The following is a 16,709-nucleotide window of genomic DNA, read 5'->3' on the forward strand; positions in this document are numbered from 1 at the left end:
ATATCTACTAATATCCCCAATATTTCCTAATATTTCCCAGTTTCTGCTGCTGGGTGCATAAAAGTATAAATTTTTACAGGTTTTTCCCTGTCCAGAGATGCTCAGTCTGTCTCGTCTCTTTATTTAGTGCTTTCTGATGGGTGTTCAGAGCTGGATGGATTTTTTCCAGCCTGGGACAGATGCTGAAGCAGCTGTCCTGCTCTCCTGGGACTTCAGAGGGCACATTTCCTCACTGGCAAAGAAGTTTAGAGTAACTTTAAGTGATTTTTAAGTGGTATTAAAATGGATTTTAAGTGATAACAGACATTTCCTGCTGGCAGCTGGAGCTTAGGCAGGAGGGGAGCGGCCAGAGCATGGCATGGAGCATGGACTGGGATCTGAGCTATGGTGTGTCATCTTAAGGGATGCAAGGACAACCAGACCAAAAAACCCACCTTGTTGCCCCAGTTCTGATCTTGCACAAGTGCTGAGTGCAGGTTCTGGCAGCTCTGTTGTGTTTGTGGTCCCTGGGAATGGATTTTGCATTGCTGCAGGATGGAGTTGGAGGAGCAGCAGTGGGAGCAGGACCAGGCTGCCCTGGGCTGTGGTAAGCAATGAGTGTCCCCTCTGCTCTGCTGCTCTATTTTTAACGTGATTTGGGCTTTTTGTTGCGTTTGTGAGCTCTTCATTCCTCAGAACGAGCACTGCACCTCCTTTATTTAACTTCATTTGCTCCTTCCCTGTGCTACATCCAAGGGCCAGCCCTGCTGAGCCGTGAAAGCTTCCAGAGCTGGAACTGGGTCCCCAGAAGACACCACAAGGTGCAACATCACCCCATTCCCACCTTCTTATGTTTATCAGCACAAGGCTAAGGCAGAGCAAATAAAACCTTTGCTCCTAGGCCATGTTTTCCAGTTGCTGGGCTGTGACTTGTGTCTGTGGCAGCAGCTTTAGGCAAAGGAGAGGTTGTGAACACATCTTGAAATTATTTTTTGGGTAGCTTTCCTGACCCAAAAAGCTCCAGGCTTTCCCCTGCTCTTTACCCTGAAGTGTGTATCCTCCATCTGCTTATTACAAGCATAAAAGGAGATAAACCCCCCCATGTTTTGGGGGGCAGAGGCTCGTTCCCTAAATGCCTGAGGGCTCAGCATTGTGGGGTGTTTGGCTGCTCTGTTTCCTCCTCGTTTGCAGGTGGAATATAAATCAACATTTTCAGGAAGGGGAAAGCTGAGCCGTGGTTGGGGGGGGGTTGTTTGGAGTTGTCCGAGCGGATCAGAGCGTCGTGTTCTCCTTTTCCCTTTGAACAGATCTGTCTCATCGTGCTGCTGCAGCATTAAATAAAAAATAGAGCCTAACCAAACGCCTTTTCAAAGGAAACAATCACCTCGTGTGGTTCCCACCTCGGGAAGGAGCTTGTTCCCTTTCTTTCCCAAGTAAATGCCAGTGAAAACAGCCTGTTCCTCCCCGGAACAGTGTTTCCCAGCAGGAATATGTACAGACAGGAGGATTTTTTAGCTGGCTTTTTATCAGGGTGAGTTAAATTCTCTGGAAAATGTCATCTTATGTGACTTTGCAAGGTCTGGCCAGGCTGACGGTGCCAGGGAGCAAAGCCAAGCCCTTGGATGTGCCTGCTGGGTAATGTCACCTGGGTGGAGTGACCTTGGCTCCGGTGCCGGCAGGTCCCTGTGTGGGACACTCTGCTGGCCTGGCTCAGGCAAAGACTGGGACACCAGCAGGCTAAAAAAGCAAGTTTGGATGGAAAAATACCTTTGGTTTCCTTCTGGGTTTGAGCTGGAGGGGGAAGGATGCTGATGTGTGTGGGCAGCGTCCTTTGATCAAATCAGGATGTCTCGGGTGTATCGGGGACGGCTGAACACGCTTTGGAGGGTGGTTCTGTGCTCTTTTCCCCTCAGCAAAGCTGAAACCTGCTTGCTGACAGGTGAAAATGTAAGATCAGCACCTCCTTTCCCCTGGGGAAATGGTGTTTCATCCCGTGCTGGGAGGAGCTGAGGCTCAGGAGACCCTCCTGTGCATTAAAGGCTGGGAGTTGGATCAACACCTTCCTCCTGGAGACTTGGGCTGCAGCTCAGCTCAGGCTCAGCCAGGATGGGGAGGTTTGGTCAGTGAGGGTGTGTGGGCAGCAGCAGAGACTTCAAGTGCTGCTTTGTAGCCCTTACAAGCAGCATCTGATGGTCCATGGGGAGACCAAGCCAGGTTTTGGTGCCCAAATAGTCTCAGGAACCACCTTCTGTTCTGTGCTGTCCCTCCCCATCTCAGCAATTGTGGCTGCTTTCCATGGCCCCACGAGCCAGCTAAGACCTTGTGGGATCTCTTTTGTGGATTGAGGCAGTCAAGGAGGTTAAACCAGAGGTTTTTGATCATGTAGTTCTTGGATTATGTGATTGCCAAGTGGCCCAACAGCAAAGCTTCTCATTGAGTTATAAGAGTTTTTGGAGGGGCTCAGGGTTGCTCCAAGCTTGGGCTGGAGTTTGATGCCGAGTGATGAGAACTGGGACAGGCTGGGGCTGGACGTAGAAGCCAGGGAAGATTATTTAGGACACGATTCTCTGCCAGCTAGGGAGTGAGGGGACAGCACCTGGGTGCTGGGAAAAACCTCCCTATGGTTTGCCTGGTCCTCTGGCTGCTGCTGCTGGCTCAGGTGGGTATTTGGCCAGACCCCAAACAACCCATAGGTCCCAAGTCCCCTGGAGAATGTGAGGGCTGGGAAGAAGCAGGACACGGTGTGCTCTGACTGCTGACGGTGAGATCCTGGGGTCTGGGCAAAGGGATGAGAAACTACTGCAATTTTGAGGCTCCAAACGAGGTCTCATTCCTCCCCTCTGCCCGAGCCCTCCTTTAATGGGAACATGCAGTGAAACAAGAGTTGTTAAAACTCTCCTTGGCCAGGGCTTTTGATCAGGGAAGTATTAATTACGTTCAAAAGCGGAGGAGAAGGACTAATGAAGGGGAGATCAAAGGGAACGGGGAGCAGGCAGAGTTTGGAACTGGAGCTCACCATGGGGGCTGCTCTGCAGGGACCTGCCCCAACAGCTGCCGAGAAGGTCCTTGTGCTGCCCGGACTGTTGGAGGTGGTGGGGCATCCACCAGAGGCTGATCTCCACCAGGCAGCCCTCCCTGGAGTGACCTTGGCTGCCAGCCATGCAAATCATGGGATCAGAGGAGTGGTGATTAATGATTTAGCTGGGGAAGGGCACGAGGCTTTGCAGCTCGTGGCCCAGAAACACAACGTTGGCGCCGGGGAAGTTGTGCAGTCCGTGGGCACCGGGCAATGCCCTGGGGAGAGAGAGGACCAGGGGACTGGGGAGGGGTTAAGTGAAAAGACAATATTGGCACAAGAATAAATAGGAAAAACCCCAATGGAGATATATTTATGTTGGAAAGAGGGGAAAAACTGTACAGAGGATGGATGGACTGGCAAACACGAAGCCACCACGATGAAGAGATGCTCTCGGGGGTGATTCCTCATTGCTGGGAGCGGGTGCTGCCTGATAATTTATTTGCTACTTGATGGAATAAAAATACAAATATTTGCCTGGATGAATTGTATGTGGCCATGGGGGCTGGTTGAATAATGAAGTGCTTGCACGCAGATGTTTTATCCATTAGCTGGCAGGAGTTATGAGTGGTGTAACCCCTTGGGGAAGATGATGTGACCAGCAATGGGAGCTCCTGGAGCCATGTGGGAAAATACTGACGGAATCATAGAGTCGGGGAATGGCCTGAGCTGGAAGGGACCTTAAAGTTCATCTTGTTCCACCCCCTGCCATGGGCAGGGACACCTTCCACTATCCCAGGTTGCTCCAAGCCCTGTCCAACCTGGCCTTCAACACTTGCAGGGATGGGGCAGCCACAGCTTCTCTGGGCAACCTGGGCCAGGGCCTTACCACCCTCACAGGGAAGGATTTCTTCCCAATGTTCCATCTAACCCTTCCCTCTGGCAGTGGGAAGCCATTCCCCCTTGGCCTGTCCCCCCAACCCGTTGTCAATAGTCTTTCTCCATCCTGTTAGTTCCCTTCAGGTACTGGAAGGCCACAATTAGGTCACTTCAGAGCCTTCTCTTCTCCAGGCTGAACAATCCCAATTCTCTCAGCCTTTCCTTGTGGCAGAAGTGCTCCATTCCTCTGATCATCTTGGTAGCTTCTTCTAGACTCTCTCCAGCAGCTCACCTCCTTGTGCTGTTGTTGCCCAGAGCTGGAGGCAGCTCTGCAGGGGGGTCTCACCTGAGAGGGCAGAGGGGCAGAACTCCCCTCTCCCCTGCTGCCCCCGCTGTGGGATCAGCCCAGCACATGGGGGCATTTCTGAGCTGGATCCTGTCCAGCCTCTCTTCCACCAGCACCCCCAAGTCCTTCTCCCCAGGGCTGCTCTCAATCCATCCCTTCCCCAGCCTGGATTGATGCCGGGGGTTGCCCCAGCCCAGAGGCAGCACCAGCACTTGCCTGGGTCATCTCCAGGTGGAGGACTTCACCTCCTGTAGATGCCAACCACCCCTTCCCCAGCCCTGGCTCTGCCATCCCAGGTATCTCATGCCTGAGAGAACCCTTTCCACCCTTCTTGTCCCTTCCTCACTCTCGCTTTTCCCCTTCCATCCCTCCTGACACCCCCATTGCAGAGCACAGTCCCTCTTTGCCTTTAATGGGAACGAAGATCCTCCTAGCTGTGCCTTCAGCAGTTTGTTGTCTCGGGCAGGCAGGATTCCCCCAGGAGCTGGATATTTTTAGTGCCCAATATTGTTTTAATCATAGTGAAGAGTGCTGCCTGGCAAATATTATTTTGGGAAGTGCAAAATTAACGATCCTGCTGTCAAGGAAGAATCGGATGGCAGCTAATGAGTTTGGAAGCATGAGCTGGGTGGAGGATCTGCCATGGGATTAAAGCAGCTTTGAATTTTTCCCTCTTCCATGAAAACTTTGTCCACCTTTTGTGCCCTGGGCTCTTTTTCAGAGGTAGATAACCCTGGTCCATTTTGCAGAATGTGGTTGATACGTGCCTGGGCTCCCTGGTGACTTCTTTCACCAGCTGTTCCCCGTATGTCCTGTGGGAATTACCTGGGGTCTCCTACTTGGCTTAACCATGGGACAAAAGGCTGACCTGCTCCTGCATCCCATGGGGATGAGCAGGGGATGGATTTGCCCTCAGGGGGGTCTTTGGTTATTGGTGAGCTCTGCTCTGACAAGCCCTGGCTGAGTTGGTCTCCTCTACCTTTTGAGTCTCAGGACACTCTTCCAAAATGTTGGGCTGCTTTGTGTCCTGCATCCTGAGAGTCCATCCATGTTGTGTTCTCTGTGGATTCAGGAGTGAGGGTCTCAGCTGCCTTTGGCCTCTCACAGCCATGGCTCCTGGATGTGGAGCAGAGGACAGTACATGGGCACATAAAAAAGGCAAAGATAAGGGTTTTAGTGGTGGTTTGGGGGTTCTGTATCTTCTCCCCTATTATGAGTGGGTGGGTGGTTGTGACTGGGTCTCAGCCAGCTCCAGAACTGCTTTTCTTCCAAGGATTTCTCTTTGTTTTCTACCCAGCTACTAATTTTTCTTGACAATTTGTAATTGATGTGTCCCCCTGTACCTTCTCATCTCAGCTTCCTCTCTGGAACATCTTGTTTCCAGCAGGATTTACATCTTGTTTTGAAAAGTGGGTGCTGAATGTTACCAGCTGAATGTTACACTCTGCTCTTGGAGATTGCTCCTCTAATAATTTGCATGAATAATTCTGTTTCTATTGCTCACACATACAGGGTTTGTTGGGACATCCCTGTTTTGGGGTTCTGGGGTTCCACACTGAGGCCCTGGCAGCAGGTTTCTCCTTTCAGACTTGGTGAATCTGAGCTTGGTTTGCATTGATTGCAGGTGCTCTGCCTGTGACTCCAGATCCTTAGGGGTGACCTGCATCAGACGGTCACCCTCAGAGTCAGAGAAGCTACAGAGGGAACTGTGGTCGCTGTGCCCTGGGAATGCTGCCCCAGAGCTCATCCCTGAGTCTTCTGGTTGAGGAAGAGGACCTACACCCTGTGGATTGGGCTTTTTTGGCATTGTTTTTTCAGCTGGGACTCACAGAATCAAGTAGGTTGTAAAAGACCTTGGAGACTGAGTCCAACCCATGACCCAACACCACTGTGCCAACCAGCCCATGGCACCCAGTACCACATCCAGTCTTCCTTGAATACTGCCAGGGGCAGTGATGCCACCTCCTCCCTGGGCAGCCCATTCCAATGTCCAATCACCCTGTCTGTGAAGAAATTCTTCCTGATGTCCAACCTAAACATCCCCTGCACAGCTTGAGACAACGTCCTCTCGCCCTCTGATGGGCTCCTTCCCACCCAGAGAGTTTTGCATCTTCCCGTCTCAGCAATGGTCATGGGAAAGTGTCGTGCTGGCCAAGGGCCTGGGGAACCCTCACCCTGTCCTTGGAGACAAGGATGCTGTGCAATCCCATCCCAAAGGGATTATTTATTATTTTCCCGTGTTCCATAGCCAGGGCTGGGGAGAAGTGTTTTTGCACTTTGAATATTGTGGCAGATTTGGGCACTGTGACAAAAGAAAGACATGAAGCCACTAGAGAGTGTCCAAAGGAGGGCAACAAGGATGGGGAAGGACCTTGATTTGAAGCCCAGTGGAGGACACTGAGGGCACTTGGTGTGTTCAGCTGGAGAAGGAGTCTGAGGGGAGACCTCACTGCAGGTACAACTTCCTTGTGAGAGGAAGAGGAGGGACAGGCACTGATCTCTGCTCTGTGGGAACCAGGGACAGAATCCCAGGGAATGGCCTGAAGTTGTGTCAGGGGAGATTTAGGTTGGATCTCAGGAAAAGGTTCTTCCCCCAGAGGCTGGTTGGGCACTGAACAGGTTCCCCAGGGCTGTGGGCACAGCACCAAGGCTGACAGAGCTCAAGGAGCATTTGGATAATACTCTGGGGCACCTGGTGTGACTGTTGGGGATGGTCCTGTGCAGGGCCAGGGGTTGGACTTGATGATCCTTGTGGGTCTCTTCTAGCTCAGCATATTCTGTGATAATTTGTACATTAGCTCCAGAGCCCACTTGTGCTGAACAAAGCTCTTGCTGGGGAAATGAAGGGGTTTGACAGCTCTGAGGAGGGAGGCAGGGCCATCTCCCTGCATCCTGGAGCTGCTTGCAAGTGAATAATTCCTCTGTGAACTTGTGCTGGTGCTTATTCTGGTCTCCACCCACTGCAAACCACCCTTCACCCCAGGCCACCAGCTCCTGGATATCTTCATGCCATTAATGTGATGCTCTGGGGCTCCTTGGCACCTCTCCTGGCATTGCCGAGATGTTTTGGAAGCTGGTGCTGGTTTCTCGATAGACGCAGTGTCAAATTTCTGAATTTCAGATATTTTTAGAGCACCCAGGCAATCTCTTTGCTTTTTAGAAGCATTTCTGGGCGACAGGCAGGTGTTTTCCATGCAGATCCTCAACCCTTCCTCATCTGCCACCCTCCCCAGAGGCATGGAGGAGGCCAGCTTGCTCCAACAGATTGGAGTAGAGCATTATTTATTTGTAGAGGTCCCTGGCTGCAGCAAGGAAGAGCAGGGAGTGACACTGGGGACTGGCACAGCATGGAGCCAGCTGGCATGGGATGCCCTGGAGCGAGAGCTGCTGGTGACAAATGACATGGTTTTGCAGAGTTTGGCTCTTTCTGAAGGAAAAAACAGGACTTTGTGGTGGTCCCTGTGGTCCCTTTGAGCTGGGAAGCTAGGCTGGGTGTGTGGTGAGGCCTGGCTGCTCTTGGAGCCCACGGTGTGGTCAGGGAATTGGGATCTGCTCTTGGCTTGACCGTTAGTCCCTGTCTACCTTTGTGATGTGTCCTTGTGTCCTTAAGTTAACCTGCCTCCTGGGAGGATGGGAGGAGGATTTGGGAATGAGAGCTCCCACAGCATTGCATGGATTTGAGGGGTGGGGTCCTCCTGAGCTGTGCTCTGCAGTCCCACCTCAGTGCAGGTCACCTGCTGTACCCAGCTCCAAGCAACTGGTGCCCTCGAGGAACTTTAAGCCACCAACTCAACATCCTCCACCTTGTCCGACAAGCTCTGTGAAGCATCACTTGCCAGATTTATTCTTCTCCTGAGAGCGCTGGTGTCTCCAGAGACCAGTGGGATTCAGTCCAAAGGACCCTACAGATATGGTGACCGATGGAGGGAGGATCCACCTGGAGCAAGGTGAGTGGGATTTGCAGCGTGGTTGTGAGTGAAGGATTGTCTGGAGTCCTCATGCCAAGGACATCTCCTGCAGGTGGTTGAGCATCTCTTTAGGTCTAGACCTTGCCCTTTCCTGGGCTTTTAAACTTTAAGCTAGAGAGGAGAAAGGATTGGATTTATGGAGCTGTCCCTACTAAGTGACCCTCAAATTCCTGGTTTATGAACCACCTCTTTGCAGATACCCCGGCTCTTCACCGAGCTGAATCAAAGCCGGATGTCTTAGTGTTTATTGCCATGATTTAGGGTGCTGCAGCTTCCTTTCAAAACACGTGGCTGTTGGCACAGGGAACCTATTCAATCCTTCACTCTTGGAGAGTCTCTCCTGCACCACCTTCCACGTTTTCCTCCGAGGCTGGTGAGTCCAGGAGCTCTGAGTGCACAGGTTTGGGTGTCTGGGGTCACAGAACGAGCTGCTCCACGCTCCTGCATTTCTGTGGTGGGGTGGAACTCACCTCTTGCCCTCTGGTAATGACATTTCACAAGGTGATATTACGTCCAGGTGGTTAAACAGAGGGTATTTGAGTTGCAAAATGAAGGTGGGTCACAGCAGCACCCGTTGCCCTTCCCGTGGGGGAAGATTTCTGCTTTTCTGGGAGGCCACGGAAACGAACCCACCCTTGGAGATACCACCCTGCTCCCCCACCTGCAGCCAAGCATCACCTCCGGGCGTCAGAGGGGAAGGTTTGCAACCAAAGCCATGGTTCAGGTCCTGGATCTGGAGACGAGACTCATTTTCCTGGAGATGGCGCAGGATTGGGGTGGACGCTCTGCGCTGGACAAGTGGAAGGCAGAGCTGCTGGGGATGTGCTGTTGGTCCCCAGGGAACGATGCCGCAGGTGGCAACGGGCCAGTTGGTTGTGTAGGTGCCCACTGGCTCTGCAGGCACTTCTAGCTTATCCAAAATCCACTACTTGAACAAAAACTGCAGTTGCAGAAGCACCCTTTGCTGCTGGCCTCTCCGTTTTCAGGGGCAAACCGGGGCAAATGGCTCTTCTCCAATTTCCAGTCGGACCAAAGCACTCCGAGCTGAGCAAACTGCGCACAAAACAACTTCTCCGGGAAGAAAAACACTTATTTTCCCACCCGAAATACATATCTCTGGCTAATGCTAATTGCATATCTGTGAATAATGCTAATTGCACGCAACCTCTGGGAAGACATATGTGGATAATAATACCTCGGTCTTCAAACATCCTCTTCAGAAACCTCATGAATATGACTCAAATGCCTCAATTTTGTCCCTTTAAACACTCCCTGCTCTATCACGAGGCCAACGAGTGCAGTGGGGGGCGGAGGAGCCTCTTTCCAGCGGGCGATGTAGGTCATGCTCCAGTTTTTCTTTCTCCAACAAGCAGCTGTGGGACCTTCCTCCTTCCAAACCTCTTCATGCCCAGATCCAGGAGTGCAGCACCACGGCTGATGGCACCAAGCCATGGTCTCATCAGTGGAGAAGGACTGGAGCTCTCTGAGAACCTTCTTCAGCCTGTGGATGTAGATATTTGTGCTGGCCAGATGTTGCACTTGGAAGACTTGGCCACAAACGCTGGGTTTTTGGGTCAAAATGGGAAGAGGGGTTGGGGGATAAATATCCCTTTTGAGGGCTGCTTCTATGCTGAGGGTGGGACCACGAGCATGTGGCCGTCTGGGTGGCCTCTGTTTGTCCCACGTGTGTCTCTCCAAATCAAGAGATTTGCTTTTCTAGATGTTCTCCAGGACCTTCCAGAAACGAAGCTCCCTGTTTTGGTGCTCCCCACCCATGTCTCTCCGTGCCCCCCAGCTCCCAGGGATGCTCAGGAAGGTCTCTCCTCACCCCTGTGGTCCCTTCCCGGCCGTGCGACCCCTCTGTGGAGGTCCCGGGGGGACGTACGGCTCGTTCCTGGGAATCTGGCTGTCTCCAAGGCTGGTAAATATAGCTCCAGCGAGAGCATGTCTGCATGCGTGTGACAGTCTGTGCAGCCAAGCTCTATTTTTAGGAGTGCTGGCAGAGGACACACACACGGATCTAATCACAGCTTCTCCCAGGCAAATGTTCCCTTTCTCTGGCTTTCAAGCCATGCTTATCAATTTCCTCCGCATTGTTTCCTTCCCTTCTTCTGTGACATGACAACCTGCTCCAGGGAGGAGGGAGAAAACAAGCTGTGATGGGAAAGAAAATCGGGAGTGGGAGATATCTGGGCGGGAGCAGCGTCTGCCACCCTCCCCCTCTCCCCCCCAAATTCAGGAATGCTCTTCCAGCCAACAGTCCCATCCCCATGGGTGGGCTTGGGGGATGCTCCAGGGGCTGAGTGTCCCCTGGGACAGCTGGGTGGAAAGGCGGGGAGTGCTGGAATGTCCCCAAGCCAGCCAGGTTTGCTTTGTAGGGTGACGGAGGAAGAGCACGGAGCAGGGAGGAAGGCTGAGTGACAAAAGCCACATCCTTCAGGCTGGCCTTCAGTGCCCTTGGCAGGAAGGGGCTGTTAATTTTTTAAGGCTTGTACGATGTCCAGCTTTTCCTTGGTGTGTTTTCCTCTTGGCACGGCCCTCCAGGGAGGGATGATGTCGGTGACAGGTTGGTACCGTGTCACTGGAGGTCCCGGTGCACGTCCAACTGTGCTCTGGGCTGGACACCCCCAAAAATCTCCCCATGCTGCTCACAGCTCCCATGGGAGGAATATTCTGATTTCAGCTCCCATGGGAGGAATATTCTGATTTATTTAATTCACCCCGAGGGCCACACGTGGTGGAATTTCCCAGGGTGACCAACCTCCAGCAGCTCCAAGTCTGGAGGGTGTCACACCCGTGGCAGCTCCAAGGCATAAATATTTCCATAAGCGATGCATCTCAGCCAAGAAAAGTGTATTTTTCCTCTGGCTGATTTGCAGGCAGAGGCAAGAGGAGCTTCCCAGGGTCTCTCCCTGATTCATTAAGTGGTCAGAAGCAATTAATTTAACCCCTTGCTTTCTCAGTTTGGAAAGACAAGGGACTATTAATTGCCATTGGAGGTGGCAAAGATGGATGAAGGCAGTTAACGCTGGCCCCGAGCTTTCAGGGCAGTTTCTGTTTGCTTCAGATAATGAAACTAAACCAGTTTGATCTCCCAAATTCAGCAGAAATCCCGGCGTTTTTAGCTAAAATGCTCCTTGCCTGGCATTAACAGAGCAAGAAAAATTCATTGTGGTTTAAACAGGACTGTGGCGCGGAGCCTGATTTTGGGGGAAAAACTGCTTTTCTCAGAACCAGCTACAAAAGAGACTTTTTCTAGTTCAGTGGCGTAAAGATATAAAGAATATTCTGAAGCAGAATTACCATTTTTTAAAATTCTTAGTGCACAAGACCATGGAAATTGTCCTGGTGGCGACGTCAGTGATGTTTGCTTTGATGCGACTTTGACTTTTGATGTTCCAGTGAAAAGTCCAAAGCTGTTTTTTCACGCAGAAATTTAATTTTTTTAAAAAAAATTCCTAATTTTTTAAAAAAAATCCCAATTAAAAAACCCACCCTAATTAACAAAAAAAAACTATTAAAGTGCTTAAATAAGATAATTTTTTTCCTTGAAATTTAGCATAAAAAGGCAAACTGGGTGTTTACCGGGGAAAGCGCATGGTGGGCGTTGCCAGCCTGGAAAAGCCATTTTTAATTCCAGACTTGAGCCAAAAAAAGGCACCATGTAGGACACATTAGGCAGAGAGTGGTGGTGGCACCTGAAGGCCCTGTCCCTCCCTGCCCTTGGCTCCTCAGGGTGATATGCCAAACCCCCAGTGCCATATATTTTCCAAATGGGCTCTCTGCTTCCCTTTCCCACTCCCCATAAACACAGAGCTTTGTCTCCCAGGGAAGATGCACTCCCGCTTTTATAAGCCCGTCTTAAGCACCACTTCTTAGATCAATGGCTTTAAATGAAAAAAAAGAAAGCTCTTTTGAATACAAATGTGGCATTTACTTCCTTAATGCCTCTCCTGCGCTAAGCTCCCTTCAAACCCATCAGAGCCACTTTAATATATCGAACAGAACTCCCCTCATTTTGATGCTAATGCAGCATTTCATGCAGATAATGTGCTTGAATCATGCACTGAAATACATTAAAGGTGAAACCAAGAGCTTCAAGGAACCACTGGTGGCTCAGCTTTCTCCTCCTTCTCCATTTCCACCGGCAAGCCAGGTCTTGCCAAGCTCCCTGGCAGATCCCAGGCAGAGCTTGTCCTGTGTAATTTGGTTCGTGTCTTTTAATTTAATCAAAATACTCCAAATCGTCTGATTTTTTTTTCTTTTTTCATTACGGTGAGATGTTCACTCATGGGACTTCTTGCTGCAGGATGCTCTGGAGGACAAATTGGGCTTCACCAGCTCGTGGAGAAGAGGTTTCCAGGGGATTTTAAGCCTTGTGGTCTGGATTCAGCCTCCGGCATCCCTGTGCCAGGACATGCTGAAAGCCAGCAATGAGTTCTTAAAGCCAGGAAGAACATCTCCTCACTCTTATTTTGTGCTTTGTGCTTGCAAGCTTCCACATCTCCTCTTGGCCTCCTTCAGAGGTGTGGGAATTGCTGATCCCACCTGGATGCCTCATAATATTCCTCATCATGCATCAGTTGGGTGTCCCCTGGTGATGGGAGAGCAGCTGCTTCTTCCATTTGCTGTCCAGAGGCAAAACTAACAACAGCAAAGCTCAAAATTTGGGTCAATGTGAACTGTATCTTTATTAGGGGAAAAAAAAATAATGTCTCAAGTTTCCATTTTGGGTCAGCAGGTGTCAGAGGACCTGCCAGGAAACATCTTGTTGAAAAGAAATTAATTTATTTGTGGAAACCTCATTTTGTTTTGAAGAAATCAAAGGCAGGCACGTCAAGGTTTGGAAAGACTTTCAACTGTGCTTTTCTCTGACTGTGTCATGGAAAAAGAAAGCCGGATTTTTGCTGGAATTCTGTGATCTGGGTCTGAAAGTGCCTGTGAGACCCAGAGGAGCTGCTTCCTCTCAGGTGGGACTTACTCGTGTCCAACATTTACTGCCCTCACTGTGGTCTAGTGGCTGAATAATCCCCTCCAAAGCTGTTCCCAGCTGCAGAGGGGAGCAAGTAGAGCCTCTTAACTCTGCTTTTGCAAATTAGGTTCATTCCTCTTAATTAGTGGCGCTCACTAATGAGCAGCCACCCCTTCAGTGAAGCCAAAGGAGGGGCAAAGACCGTATTAGAAGCCCTGTGGGGCAGCTTGGGGTCTTCTCCTTGCATAGGAGAAGAAAATGTTGATGCAGATTGAAAATTTTTTCCTATTTTCAGCCTCTGGAGGTGAGGTAACCCCTTTCCCAATCCCCCATGGATAACACTGTCACTTTTGTCGTTCCTCAGGTGATGACCCCCCTGCTGGAAGTGCCTGGATGACCACACTTGGGGATCCACCTCTTTGACCATCCTAAGGGGAGGCCCAACTTGCAGGGAACATGGGCTGGATGTGACGACCCTGATGGGATAAAGATGGGACCCCTCTGCGTGTGGGTAACCCCATAAACTTCACAAGCCAGGTCTTGCCAAGCTCCCTGGCAGATTCCAGGGACACAAATCCTTGTTCTGGAAGGAACATGGATCTGGAGGAGACCCAGGTGCAGGTCCTGGTGACGATGTGACTGCTGGGAACGTGTCTCCTTCGGGACCCAAAGAAGCAGAGAGGGGAAACAAAACCTTTCTTCTGCCCATCTGCTTTGCTTCCTGGAAATCTTCTTTTCCCAGCAGCTCTGCCCTTGCTGCAGCCCTGTCTTGGAGGCTTTCCAACCACTTGGAGAAGAAACCTGGTCCAATGTTAGCAAGACTGAGTTGGAGCTGTGTGACTCTGCTTTCCTTGCTGCCCAAAAATAGGTCAGTCTGGGTGACATGACCCTTGCCAGAGCATCCCACAGCCCTTTCCTTGCTGGCAGTACCACCCCCATCCCTCTACCAGCCCCAAGTCCACCCGGGAAGGGTCCTGAGGCTGAGGCCAGAGCTTTCCTCGGGTTGAAAGCTCTTGTCAAACACCCACAGGCATCTGTCCTGATCTGAACCATCCTCTGCTCGACAAACCCGTCTCTCCCATTATGATAACTCCCACTGACATTTCACCAGGACATTTCTTCCCAAAGGGATTCCTGTAGCGCTTCTCCCGCTGCTGGAATGTGGCCACCAGCGAGGCGGGTGCCCGTCCCTCATCCTCCCGTGCTGGCACTCGGGGCAGGGGACACTGCTCAACACATCCTGGGGCAAGGCAAGAGAGCACCGAGAATGGCTCTGAGAGCTGGGAAAGGGGAAGTTTTGGAAGGAAAACCATGGGAAAATGTGTGAAAGCTCTCCATGCTGAGCCACCAGGCAGACCCTGGGGTGAAATGTGAGTGGAGCGTGTCAGGAGGTCACCTCAGACCATGCCATGAATTTTTCTTGCCAGCATTAGAGTTCCAGTGCTGGTAAAGCCCCTCAGGTCTCAGCTGGAATGGGAATGGCAGAGGCAGAGCTTGGAAAGGGAGGGGGGGTCACTCCTCTGGCTGGCCCTCAACTCCAGCAGGAGGTTTGGGGAATTAAAGGGTACAAGCAGGGAGCTCTCCCAGGCTGATGCCTTTCCTGTGCCCTGTCCCTGCTCACGTGTCTTCTCCTTGCAGGCGGCACCTCAGCTCGTGGCTGAGCATCCCTGGTCCCTCGTGTCCTCCTGCCCCTGACGCAGACGGGTCCAAGCCGAGCGCACAGAGGGAGCCTGGGATGGATGGAGCGATCCGACCTCCTTTCCCAGGCTCACCCCAGGTTTTAGCGGAGAGCTCTGTCACCGCAGGAGGTGGAGGGGCGGGGGGGTACAGCACCGAACAAATCCTTTGTGACAGCCGGGAAATGCCGTGGCCTTTGCGATGGAGCGGAGCTGACGGGCGGCACCGCTCCCTGTGAGAGCTGAGCCTCCCCTTCCAGTGCTGCTCCTCAGGGACCGCGCCTGCCGAACGGTGCTGGGAGGTGGAGTCAGCAGAGGCTGACTGGACCCCTTGGAGAGGGGCTCAGACCCCCTGGAGCCCCCTTGGAGGAGGGTTTTTGCATGCAGAGTGCAAGCTGTATCCGTAGTTATTGTCCTGTTTTCAAACTTCGTTTCTGTTTTTATCCCCTCTCCCTGGTGCTGGATGTGGGTCCCAAGCCTTCCACTGCAGCCAGTGCTGCTGGTGCTGGGTTCACCCCCACATCCTTGTGCATCTGCAGCAGTTCTTGCTGGAATGCATACGGTTTGCATCAAGATGAAGGAAATCTCAGGGATTTTTGGAGTATCAGCAAGACATGGGGCAGCTGGAGAGCATTCCCGGCCATCCACAATCCCAATTTGGTGCAGCCTTTAAGGGTTCTCTGCTTCATGGACCATTGTGCTTAAACGGGATGGGCACTGGGACAGCCACTTTGGGGCTGGGAGACCTTCCCCTGGCAAATCAGGGAGTTTTTGGGAATTCCTAGCCAAGCATCTCCCTTCCCTGGGATGAGCTGAGCTGTTCTGCCCCGAGCCCGTGGGGGCTGCGCTTGCCAGGGCTTGTGTTCCCCCTCCAGCACCTCCAGCCAAGCTCATTTCCCCAGTTAAACCTTATTAGTCCTTGAATGAAAGGAGGAGGGAGGCAGAGAGGAAGGATTTTTATTGGGAAGTCGTTTGTTCCTTAATTGAATTGCTCCCGTTAACAGCGGTGAGAGAAGGGGAACAAAAAGCCAAATGGGCGCTTATTTGCTTCTGCTTGAGAGGAGCTAATATTAATAAACTTCTGGGTGAAGGGATTTGTAAGGGTTTGATAGAGGGATTAACTCCAAAATGATGATTAGATTTTCTGGAGTAAACTCCCTGATAAACAAGGGAGACAAGATGCAGATGTTATCCCTGCACGGAGTGGGGTCCTTCCCAGCTGCCAGATCTGGAGAGTGAAGGAGTCACTCCCTGCTCTGGGACAGCAGACTTCCTCCAGGTTTATCCCAAAACCAAGCAGAGGTGATGTCCTGGGCCCTTCCTAAAATGCCTTGGTCGTCACTCACCACGAGGACACCGCAAACCTCAGCTTGGGTGGAGGTGGCACCACTTGGGAGAACCATATGCACTAAAGAGCAGGATCTGGGAGCCACTGGGTGTCCATCCTAGTGGTGGCCCCACCAGCCAGGTCCCATCCCAGGGACAGATGTTTGGAAAAACTGTGAGACCTCCATGCAGCTTTTTCTGGGAGTACAGTCGATGGGCATTGATGTTTTAGGGGTGTGGGAAGCGTTGGGTCAAACTTTCACCCTTGGAGGAACTTCTGAGCTCTTTTCTCTCGCCTTTTTGACTTTCTTTTAATGAAATATTTTATTTCAGGCATCTTGACAAGCTGCTGATTTCAAAAAAAAGCAGTTTGACTTCTGCCCTTTAAATTATTCTTATTTTTTCTTAATTTAAAAATGAATGTAAGTAGAGGATACAAACCCCTGAAATAGCGCTGGGGCAAAGAAACACATTGTCCCGAGGCAAAGAAAATCTCTCTGCTTGTCCTCAACCCATTTTTTTTTCCTCTTTGATTTTGCTGAAGCTT

The 16,709-nt window shown here is 51.4% G+C and overlaps 1 long non-coding RNA gene across 1 annotated transcript; it reads left to right on the plus strand.

Annotated features, from left to right (window-relative positions):
• The first annotated feature begins 2,526 nt into the window (after positions 1 to 2,526).
• LOC113974725 lies at positions 2,527 to 13,685 on the plus strand. The gene is made up of 3 exons (XR_003536628.1): positions 2,527 to 2,642; positions 12,469 to 13,158; positions 13,525 to 13,685. It is a non-coding gene; the product is annotated as an uncharacterized LOC113974725 (long non-coding RNA).
• Positions 13,686 to 16,709: the final 3,024 nt, after the last annotated feature.

This window comes from Neopelma chrysocephalum, unplaced genomic scaffold (assembly GCF_003984885.1).
Source record: "Neopelma chrysocephalum unplaced genomic scaffold, ASM398488v2 Primary Assembly neopelma1_124, whole genome shotgun sequence".
NCBI classification, from domain to species: Eukaryota; Metazoa; Chordata; class Aves; order Passeriformes; family Pipridae; genus Neopelma; species Neopelma chrysocephalum.